The following is an 11,033-nucleotide window of genomic DNA, read 5'->3' on the forward strand; positions in this document are numbered from 1 at the left end:
AGCTCTCTGAACCTGTCCTTTGTTTTATTTTTGTTTTGTTTTCTTTTTAATGGAAGCTTCACTACATAGACATGAATGATTAAATCATTGGCCATTGGCCATAGATTCAAACTTCAAGCCCTCTCCCTTCCCCTGAGGTGGAGTGTGGAACTTAAAAGTCCAACCCTCTGATCATGAGGTTAATTCTCTTGGCAACCAGTCCCCATGCTTAAGTGGGGTTCAAAAGTCATCTCATTAATATAAATCCAGTTGTAGTGGAAAAGAGCTTCTTATAAATAACAGCTCACCCATCACCTTTTAGCTGTGAGGCAGTTTTAGGAACTAAAAATAAGAGAATTATTTGCAATACAAAAGACCCAGGTTCTATTCCTGTGTCAGGAAGATCCCCTGGAGAAGGAAGGGGTAACCCACTCCAGTATTCTTGGCTGGAGAATCCCATGGACAGAGAAGCCTGGCAGGCTATACAGTCCATAGGGTCACAAGAGTTGGACACGACTGAGTGGCTAAACCAAAAATAAAAGGCTAAATATTATGACAAAATATACTCCCATTGCTCAAAGGATTCTAAGAGTCTGGGGAGCTGTGAGGCAGGAACTGTGGACAAAGGCCAAACAAACAGAACCGGGAGAGTAACATATATACACTACCGTGTGTACAATAGCTAGTGGGAAGCTGCTGTGGCACATAGGGAGTTCAGTTCAGTGCTCAGTGATGACCTAGAGAAATTGGATTGGCAGGGGAAGGAGGTTCAAGAGGAAGGAGATATATGTATATATCTATTATACATTATATATATATATATATACACACACACGAAATAGCTGATTTATTTTGCTGTAGAGCATAAACTAACACATTATAAAGCAATCATACTCCAATAAAATATAAATATATTTTGTCAATTGAAAGAATACATATATATATGTGTGTGTGTATATATATTATAAATAACAATATCACACAGAGTAACTCTGAAATGGATGGCAACAAAGTTTATGGTGGTCAATACAACCTGAGGTGAGGATTTCAGAAATAAATATTTGATTTGCTTTTAAAATATATAAAAGGCAGGGAAAAAGGAAATTCATTGTCCATATGACCTGAGTCAAGTCAATTATAGAATGCCATGTCCATTTCCTCCTCTGTAAAATGGGGATTATAATACTGTTCAGTGCTCAGTCAGGCCTGACTCTTTGTGGGCCCATGGAATGTAGCCTGCCAGGTTCCACTATCCATGGAACTCTCCAGGCAAGAGTACTGGAGTTGGTAGCCTTTCCATTCTGGGAATCTTCCTGACCCAGGGATCAAACCCAAGTATCCCACACTGCAGGTAATTTCTTCACTGTCTGAGCCATGAGGGAAGCCCCCTTCTACTTGAATCAATTCAGCATATTTTCTAGTATATAGTAAGTAGCTAATAAGGTTTTACTAATAAAATTCATGAAATAGAAGTTGATATTTAGTAGGTTAATGATTTTATCAATGACATTATTTAGCTTCTTTGCTGGCTCAGCTGGTAAAGAATCAGCTTGCAGTGCAGGAGACACAGAAGACACAGGTTCAATCCCTGGGTCAGGAAGATCCCCTGGAGAAGAAAATGGTAACTCAACTTGTATTCTTACCTGGAGAATCCCATAGACAGAGGAGTCTGGAGAGGGGTGGGGTAAGAGTCCATGGGGTCACAAAGACTTGGGCACAACTGAGGGACTAATCTCTCACAAGTACACACATTATTCAATATAATAATGGCACTGCTTCTCAAGATAGTTAATTAGAATATAATATGGCTTACTGATAAATATGCTGTGAAATATTCTATAAATAAATAATTAACTATTGTATAATTCAGTTAAGTTCAGTGCAGTTGCTCAGTAGTATTCAACTCTTTCCGACCCCATGGACTGCACATGCCAGGCCACTCTTTCCATCACCAATTCCTAGAGTTTACCCAAACTCATGTGCATTTAGTCAGTGATGCCATCCAACAATCTCATCCTCTGTCTTCCCCTCCTCCTCCTGCCCTCAGTCTTTCCCAGCATCAGAGTATTTTCAAATGAGTCAGTTTTTTGCATGAGGTGGCCAAAGTACTGGAGTTTCAGCTTCAATATCAGTCCTTCCAGTGAATATTCAGGACTGACCTCCTTTAGGATGCATTGGTTAGATCTCCTTGCAGTCCAAGGGATTCTCAAGAGTCTTCTCCAACACCACAGGCAAAAGCATTGATTCTTAGGCACTCAGCTTTCTTTATAGTCCAACTCTCATATCCACACATGACTACTGGAAAAATCACAGCTTTGACTAGACAGACCTTTGCTGGCAAAGTGTTGTCTCTGCTTTTTAACATGCTGTCTCAGTTGGTCATATCTTTCCTTCCAAGAAGTAAGCATCTTTTGATTTCATGGCTGCAATCACCATCTGCAGTGATTTTGGAGCCCCCCAAAATAAAAGTCTGACACTGTTTCCACTGATTCCCCATTTATTTCCCATGAAGTGATGAGACCGGATGTCATGATCTAATTTTCTGAGTGTTAAGCTTTAAGCCAACTTTTTCACTCTCCTCTTTCACATTCATCAAGAGGCTTTTTAGTTCTTCTTCATTTTCTGCCATAAGGGTGGTGTTATCTGCAGAATGTGGTCCCTGGAGAAGGGAATTGCAGACCACTTCAGTATTCTTGCCTTGAGAACCCCATGAACAGTATGAAAAGGCAAAACGATAGGATACTGAAAGAGGAACTCCCCAGGTCAGTAGGTGCCCAATATGCTACTGGAGATCAGTGGAGAAATAACTCCAGAAAGAATGAAGGGATGAAGCCAAAGCAAAAACAGTTACCCAGATGTGGATGTGATTGGTGATAGAAGCAAGGTCCAATGCTGTAAGTAGCAATATTGCATAGGAACCTGGAGTGTCATGTCCATGAATCAAGGCAAATTGGAAGTGGTCAAACAAGAGATGGCAAGAGTGAATGTTTACATTCCAGAAATCAGCGAACTAAAATGGACAGGAATGGGTGAATTTAACTCAGATGACCATTATATCTACTACTACGGGCAGGAATCCCTCAGAAGAAATGGAATAGACAACATGGTCAATAAAAGAGTCTGAAATGCAGTACTTGGATGCAATCTCAAAAATGACAGAATGATCTCTGTTCATCTCCAAGGCAAACTAGTCAATATCACAGTTATCCAAGTCTATGCCCCAACAAGTAATGCTGAAAAGCTGAAATTGAATGGTTCTATGAAGATCTACAAGACCTTGTAGAACTAACACCCCCCCAAAAAAAATATGTCCTTTTCCTTATAGGGGACAGGAATGCAAAAGTAGGAAGTCAAGAAACACCTGGAGTAACAGGCAAATTTGGCCTTGGAATGTGGAATGAAGCAGGGCAAGGACTAATAGAGTTTTGCAAAGAAAAAGCACTGGTCATAGCAAACACCCTCTTCCAACGACACAAGAGAAGACTCTACACACGGACATCACCAGATGGTCAACACCGAAATCAGGTTGAATATATTTTTTGCAGCCAAAAATGGAGAAGCTCTATACAGTCAACAAAAACAAGACCAGGAGCTGACTGTGGCTCAGATCATGAACTCCTTAGTACCAAATTCAGACTTATATTGAAAAAAGTAGGGAAAACCGCTAGGCCATTCAGGTATGACTTAATCAAATCCCTTATGATTATACAGTGAAAGTGAGAAATAGATTTAAGGTCCTAGATCTGAGAGATAGAGTGCCTGATGAACTATGGATGGAAGTTTGTGACATTGTACAGGAAACAGGGATCAAGACATTCTCCATGGAAAAGAAAGGCAAAAACGCAAAATGGCTGTCTGGGGAGGCCTTACAAATAGCTATGAAAAGAAGAGAGGCAAAAAGCCAAGGAGAAAAGGAAAGATATAGGCATCTAAATGCAGAGTTCCAGAGAATAGCAAGAAGAGATAAGAAAGCCTTCTTCAGTGATCAATGCAAAGAAATAGAGGAAAAGAACAGAATGGGAGAGACTAGAGATCTCTTCAAGAAAATTAGAGATGCCAAGGGAATATTTCATGCAATTGTGGGCTCAACAAAGGACAGAAATGGTATGGACATAACAGAAGCAGAAGATATTAAGAAGAGGTGGCAAGAATACACAGAAGAACTGCACAAAAAAGATCTTCATGACCCAGATAATCATGATGGTGTGATCACTAATCTAGAGCCAGACATCCTGGAATGTGAAGTCAAGTGGGCCTTGGAAAGTATTGCTATGAACAAAGCTATCGGAGATGATGGAATTCCAGTTGAGCTCTTTCAAATCCTGAAAGATGATGCTGTGAAAGTGCTGCACTCAATATTCCAGCAAATTTGAAAAACTCAGCAGTGACCACAGGACTGGAAAAGGTCAGCTTTCATTCCAATTCCAAAGAAAGGCAATGCCAAAAAATGCTCAAACTACTGCACAATTACACTCATCTCACATGCTAGTAAAGTAATGCTCAAAATTCTCCAATCCAGGCTTCAACAATACATGAACCATGAACTTTCTGATGTTCAAGCTGGTTTTAGAAAAAGCAGAGAAATCAGAGATCAAATTGTCAACATCCTCTGGATCATGGAAAAAGCAAGAGAGTTCCAGAAAAACATCTATTTCTGCTTTATTGACTATGCCAAAGCCTTTGACTCTGTGGATCATAATAAACTGGAAAATTCTGAGAGATATGGGAATACCAGACTGCCTGACCTGCCTCTTGAGAAATCTGTATGCAGGTCAGGAAGCAGCAGTTAGAACTGGACATGGAACAACAGACTGGTTCCAAATAGGAAAAGGAGTACGTCAAGGCTGTATATTGTCACTCTGCTTATTTAACTTCTATGCAGAGTACATCATAAGAAGCGCTGGGCTGGAAGAAGCGCAAGCTGGAATCAAGATTGCCGGGAGAAATATCAATAACCTCAGATATGCAGATGACACCACCCTTATGGCAGAAAGTGAATAGGAACTAAAAAACCTATCAGTGAAAGTGAAAGTGGAAAGTGAAAAAGTTGGCCTAAAGCTCAACATTCAGAAAATGAAGATCATGGCATTCAGTCCTATCACTTCATGGGAAGTAGATGAGAAAACAGTGGAAACACTGTCAGACTTTATTTTTGGGGGCTCCAAAATCACTGCAGATGGTGATTGCAGCCATGAAATTAAAAGACGCTTACTGTTTGGAAGAAAAGTTATGACCAATAGATAGTATTTTGAAAAGCAGTGACATTATTTTGCTGACTAAGGTCGTCTAGTCAAGGCTGCGGTTTTCCTGTGGCCATGTATGGATGTGAGAGTTAGACTGTGAAGAAGTCTGAGTGCTGAAGAATTGATGCTTTTGATCTGTGGTGTTGGAGAAGACTCCTGAGAGTCCCTTGGACTTCAAGGAGATCCAACCATTCCATTCTGAAGGAGATCAGCCCTGGGATTTCTTTGGAAGGAATGATACTAAAGCTGAAACTCCAGTATTTTGGCCAGCTCATGTGAAGAGTTGACTTATTGGAAAAGACCCTGATGCTGGGAGGGATTGGGGGCAGGAGGAGAAGGGGACGACAGAGGATGAGATGGCTGGATGGCGTCACTGACTCGATGGACGTGAGTCTGAGTGAACTCCGGTAGTTGGTGATGGACAGGGAGGCCGGGCGTGCTGTGATTCATGGGGTCGCAAAGAGTCGGACACGACTGAGCGACTGAACTGAACTATCTGCATATCTCAGGTTATAGATATTTCTCCCCGCAATCTTGATTCCATTTCGTGGTTCACCTAGTCTGGAATTTCTCATGATATACTCTGCATATAAGCTAAATTAGCAGGATGACAATATACAGCCTTGACGTAATTCTTTCCCTATTTGGTACCTATTTTGGTTCTGTGTCCAGCTCTAACTGTTGCTTCCTAACCTGCATACAGATTTCTCAAGAGGGAGGTCAGTTGCTCTGGTATTCCCATCTCTTGAAGTATTTTCCATGGTTTATTGTGATTCACAGACTCAAATTCTTCAGTATAGTCAATAGAGCAGAAACAGATGTTTTTCTGGAACTCTCTTGCTTTTTCCATGATCCAGCGGATGTTGGCAATTTGATCTCTGGTTCCTCTGCCTTTTCTAAAACCAGCTTGAAAATATGGAAGTTCCCCATCCTGGAGAACATGTGTATACCTGTGGCGGACTCATGTTGATGTATGGCAAAACCAATAGAATATTGTAAAGCAATTAACCTCCAATTACAATAAATAAATTTGTATCAAAAAAAAATATGGAAGTTCATGTTTCATGTATTGCTGAAGCCTGGTTTGGAGAATTTAAGTGTATAATTAACTACAAACTATTCAAGGAGATTTTCAAAATTTTAAAGCTTTTAAATATATAAATACATCTTAGTATATTACATCTGTAAATTGAACTCAAAATTAATTTTATGTTAACAAATTATTATTTTTAGCAAGTTGTACAATAGATAGAACAATGCAATTGTCCAGCTTTTGAAATATGCTTTTTTTCAAACAGTGATAATGAAGATAGCTAAACAGCAATGAAAGAAAAGTAATCACGTTATCTGTTCAGTAAATCACACTTTACATGTGTTTGGGAAATTAGCAGGTCCAATATTCTATGCTAATAAATCTTAATATTTGAAGAAAGCAAGCAGAGATGGATTATCAGCTCATTGCTGCTTGATGCATTACCTGAAGTTTGAATCTTTACGGTGAGCAATTCAGGCTTGAAACAACTGCTCTAGTGATATTTTAAGATAAGATGTCATCATATCATTTATAACATGGATGCCATATTCCAGAATAGTTTTTCACAGTGAAGTTACTGGCGTTTTGGATAATGTAGCAACTTTAAATAACTGCGATATTGCATGTCTGTGAGTTACCCACAAGATATTTAAATGGCAAAAGAGAATGGCAAAAGTTAAATGATCATAGCATGTTCCCAGAAAAAGCTTATAAAGCCATTTAAAAGGCAATTACATTTGCGTCAAGACAAAAAAAGTCCCACGAATGTCACCTGTGCTCAATGATAACTCAGCTCTATTGTCTGATCACAGAATTCTATTGCCCAGTTGTTCATGACCTAATTTTCAATTTTTAAGTAAACATTGCTTGTTTTTTGAAACAGACAGATGTTTTAATGTTATCCTCAATGTATGACTTCTTGAATTTATGAGTTAAAACAATTGTTTCCTAGTTTGAAATCTATCTTTACAGATAATAGATTAAAACTAACTCTGAAGAAGTTGAGATTATTTGCAAGATTAGACTGGGGGCTTTGGGGAAAGGGGGATATTATAGAGGCATATATAGAGCAAGTATTTTTACACATTTTACACAATGCATTTTGTTAACAAGTAGAAGGTGACACTTGCCTTGCTAAAACATATTTACCTATCATTATAAACTTTTTGTAACACTATGTTCTACATGAAAATATTTCACGTCATTTCTATGTCAATCATAGATTAAATCCTAAAGCTTGTTATTTGGATGGTGAGCATTGTAATATCTCAAATAGAATTATATTTTTCTTTTACTTCCAATGTCAACCCTATCTCTCTATCAGTATCTATCCATCTAGCTCTCTTTCTTTCTTAGCACATCTCTAATCATTATTATAATTGTAATTGTTATTATAATTATAATTGTAAGCCTTCCAGGTGCTCACACAGCCACTAAAGTTTTCTTATGTAAAATATTTTTATAACTTTTTCCAAATAATATTCTTCATATTGTTTCCATCACAAAGTCCTGTTCTTCATACATCATTGCCATCTGCTTTGTGGATATTTCTCAGGACATCTGTCTATCAGAGTCATTGTTTATTCTTCTCCTCTTTTATTGTGTCAGGAAGTATTGAATTCTATTTCATAACTTCACTATAAATATAGATCCAAAGTACTTAATTTTCTCAGCCAGATGACATCCAACATCTCTTTGTCTATCTTTGCATCACAGATGTTGGTCTATTGGTTAAAGTATTGTTTCTTCCTCAAATGAGTTAATCAACCAAGGCTCTTTCACTGAGAAAATCATGGTCTAACTTTATTCTTAGCATCCACTGAATCTTTTTGTTGTTGTTGTTTGTTTTCAGACAGAGAATAAAAGACTTTAAATCTCCCTTAACCTGCGTCTTTATTTTATCCCTAGAGTGATCATGCAAACTGGTTTTCCTGGGGAACACTTGATTTATTTCTCTTTTGCCAATGCTTCTTCCAATTTAGGTTTTGTGTAAAATTTTTATTTTTAATGACATGATATTACTGATAGCTGCGTTAAATTGAGGCAATGTAGATTCTGCTCTGTGTGTTTGTTCATACAGTTTCTGCCATGATCTCATCTATTAGTGATAGAGATATATGTGCAGTGGACAGAGTTCTCAATTGAGTATACATTATAAAACATGTTTAGTAATAATCCATCTGTCTTTCTCAGAGCTTTCCTAACTAATCACAATGAACATTCCTTTTACAAACATGCCACCCAGGATGCTCACTCATAATAAAAGCAGTGCTTAGGCTCATGAAGCAAAAAACAGCTAAGATCCTCTATTTTCTGGTGGTAGAGAGAGAGAATATGTTACACAACTGTCTTTACAAGTCACTTATCCAAATCATTCATTTGCCATGGTTTGTTCAGTGCTATGTAAGGCTTCAGTTTGCCATTTGGTAAAAGCCAATGAGAAATGGAAAAATTATCAATTAGATTCATATCATATGTGTCAGAAATAGATGGTGTTTTGTTCCTGTGGTATATGAAGAAAATAATCTAAATACTCTTGCTACATTGCTTTGTCAGTTTATTATACATTCTAAATTTTTACTATTTTATTGCTAGGTATGCATTTTTTTTTCAAAACTCCATAGGCAACAATTAATCCCAAAGAGTTAAACTGCAAAATAAATGGAAAATTAAGTGCTATATTTGTTTCTTGAGAAATTTGATATTGCAATTTTAATTTACATACTATCTTTATAGACATTAATCACACACCTAGGGTAACACACTGATACCACAGCAACATGAAAATGAAAACCAAAAGGAACAAGATACATTGGTTTCTACTTTTAAAGTCAGTATTTTTAAGAAGTTTATTTTCAAAGGGGACAATTTAAAGAATGTTAGCCACAGAAGATAAACTTTCATATCATCCTGTGAAGCAAGAATTTTCATTTAGATCAAATGATTGATGTCATAAACTATTTTTTCTCATGTTACCATTCAGTTGCAAATGGAGAATTGAAGTGATATGAGTTAATGTGCTATCTGGCCTTCTCTGGTGGCTCTGTGGTAAAGAATCTGCCTGCAAGACAGGAGACACAGGTTCAATCTCTGGGTCAGGAAGGTCCCCTGGAGAAGGAAATGGCAACCCACTCCAGTATTCTTGTCTGTGAAACCTCAGGAACAGGGAAGTCTGCTGCTGCTGCTGCTGCTGCTGCTAAGTCACTTCAGCCGTCTCCAACTCTGCGCGACCCCATAAACGGTAGCCCACCAGGCTTCTCTGTCCCTGAGATTCTCCAGGCAAGAACATTGAAACGTGTTGCCATTTCCTTCTCCAATGCATGCATGCATGTTAAGTCACTTCAGTCATGTCTGACTCTATGAGACCCTACAGACAGCAGCCCACCAGTCTCCTCTGTCCACAGGATTCTCTAGGCAAGAATTTTGGAATGGGTTGCCATTTCCTTCTCCAACATAGGATCCTGGCGGGCTATAATCCATGGGGTCACAAAGAGTCCGACATGGACTTAGCAACTAAACGACAACAATATGTTAGTGTGTTAGTTTCTTAAGCAGAAGAACTTCAGGGTTAAATGAAACCCTCACCATCATCAGGTGCTCCTAGTAGAAAATCAATCAATTACAATAGTGGATTACTTTTTTTTTTACTCATTAAATGAATCAAAGCAAAACCTTTGGAATTTATCCTGTTAAAGAAGAGATGTTTGAAATTATATTGAATGCTATAGTAAAGTGTAAACAATGTTAAAATTTCAGGATTGAAGTTCAAATTATTAATTCTTGCATTAATAATTAATAGCAAGTACTAGGTTAATAAATCTGTACAGGAGGAATGTATTTTAAATTGATTGTGATGAACACATCATTTATTATCATGTCTAAATAAGCAAACATCCACATTTTCTTAAGTAAATGCTGTAGTTGTCAAAATTCATAAGAAAAAGATACATAGAGTATGAATTATAAAATTTTTGCAATGAAACCGATGATGAATACAAAAATGTCTTAAAACATCACAAATATACTTTCCTTACTGTACATTAGGTTGTAAATCTTAGAAAATCTTTGAAGTATTACTTTATAAATCAACCTACAAATCCCATTAATGACTTTTAATGTTATTGCAAATGACTCCTCAAAATTTTTTCATGTGTTTTTTCATAAACTAGCTGTGAATCTTTAATCAAATTATTATGCAAGTGCAACACTTCAATATTTTCATTTTTGAAACTGCTAGAAAAATTCAATTACTGGAAATAATGATTGCAAATAAGAAAACTCATATCTGTAAAAGCAAACAAAAAAGAATTATTTAGACCTGTGGGAAAAATCATTGGCTAGAGCTACTATTTTTATTTGGAATAATTTTATTCAGTTTGGAATGAAATAAAATGAAAAAGTTTCAGCATCTTTATTTAGCAATGTATTAAAATAATAGAAATAAATCATTTGAGCAGTTTCATCTGAAAAGCTCTTTCTTCAAAAATGGTACCCTGAATAAAAGCAAAATGACCCACTTAACAAAATATTTAGACTGAAATATTAATATTGTCAAATAAAGTGGAATAGAGAATATCTTCCAGCAGAAATTTCTGTGAATTTACCAGGTATATTAAATCCTGTAGAGAATAACATCTCCATTGCTTCTTATGGTATAGAGAGTAAAATCACTTATCATAATTTTAAATTTATTAACTGAAAGAGTACAACTGAGAAGCAGACTGTAGCCAATTACGTGAACATAAAACAAAAAGGAACCATATTTTTAAAAGGATCTT

Source organism: Capra hircus, chromosome 1, assembly GCF_001704415.2.
Source record: "Capra hircus breed San Clemente chromosome 1, ASM170441v1, whole genome shotgun sequence".
Lineage (NCBI taxonomy): Eukaryota > Metazoa > Chordata > Mammalia > Artiodactyla > Bovidae > Capra > Capra hircus.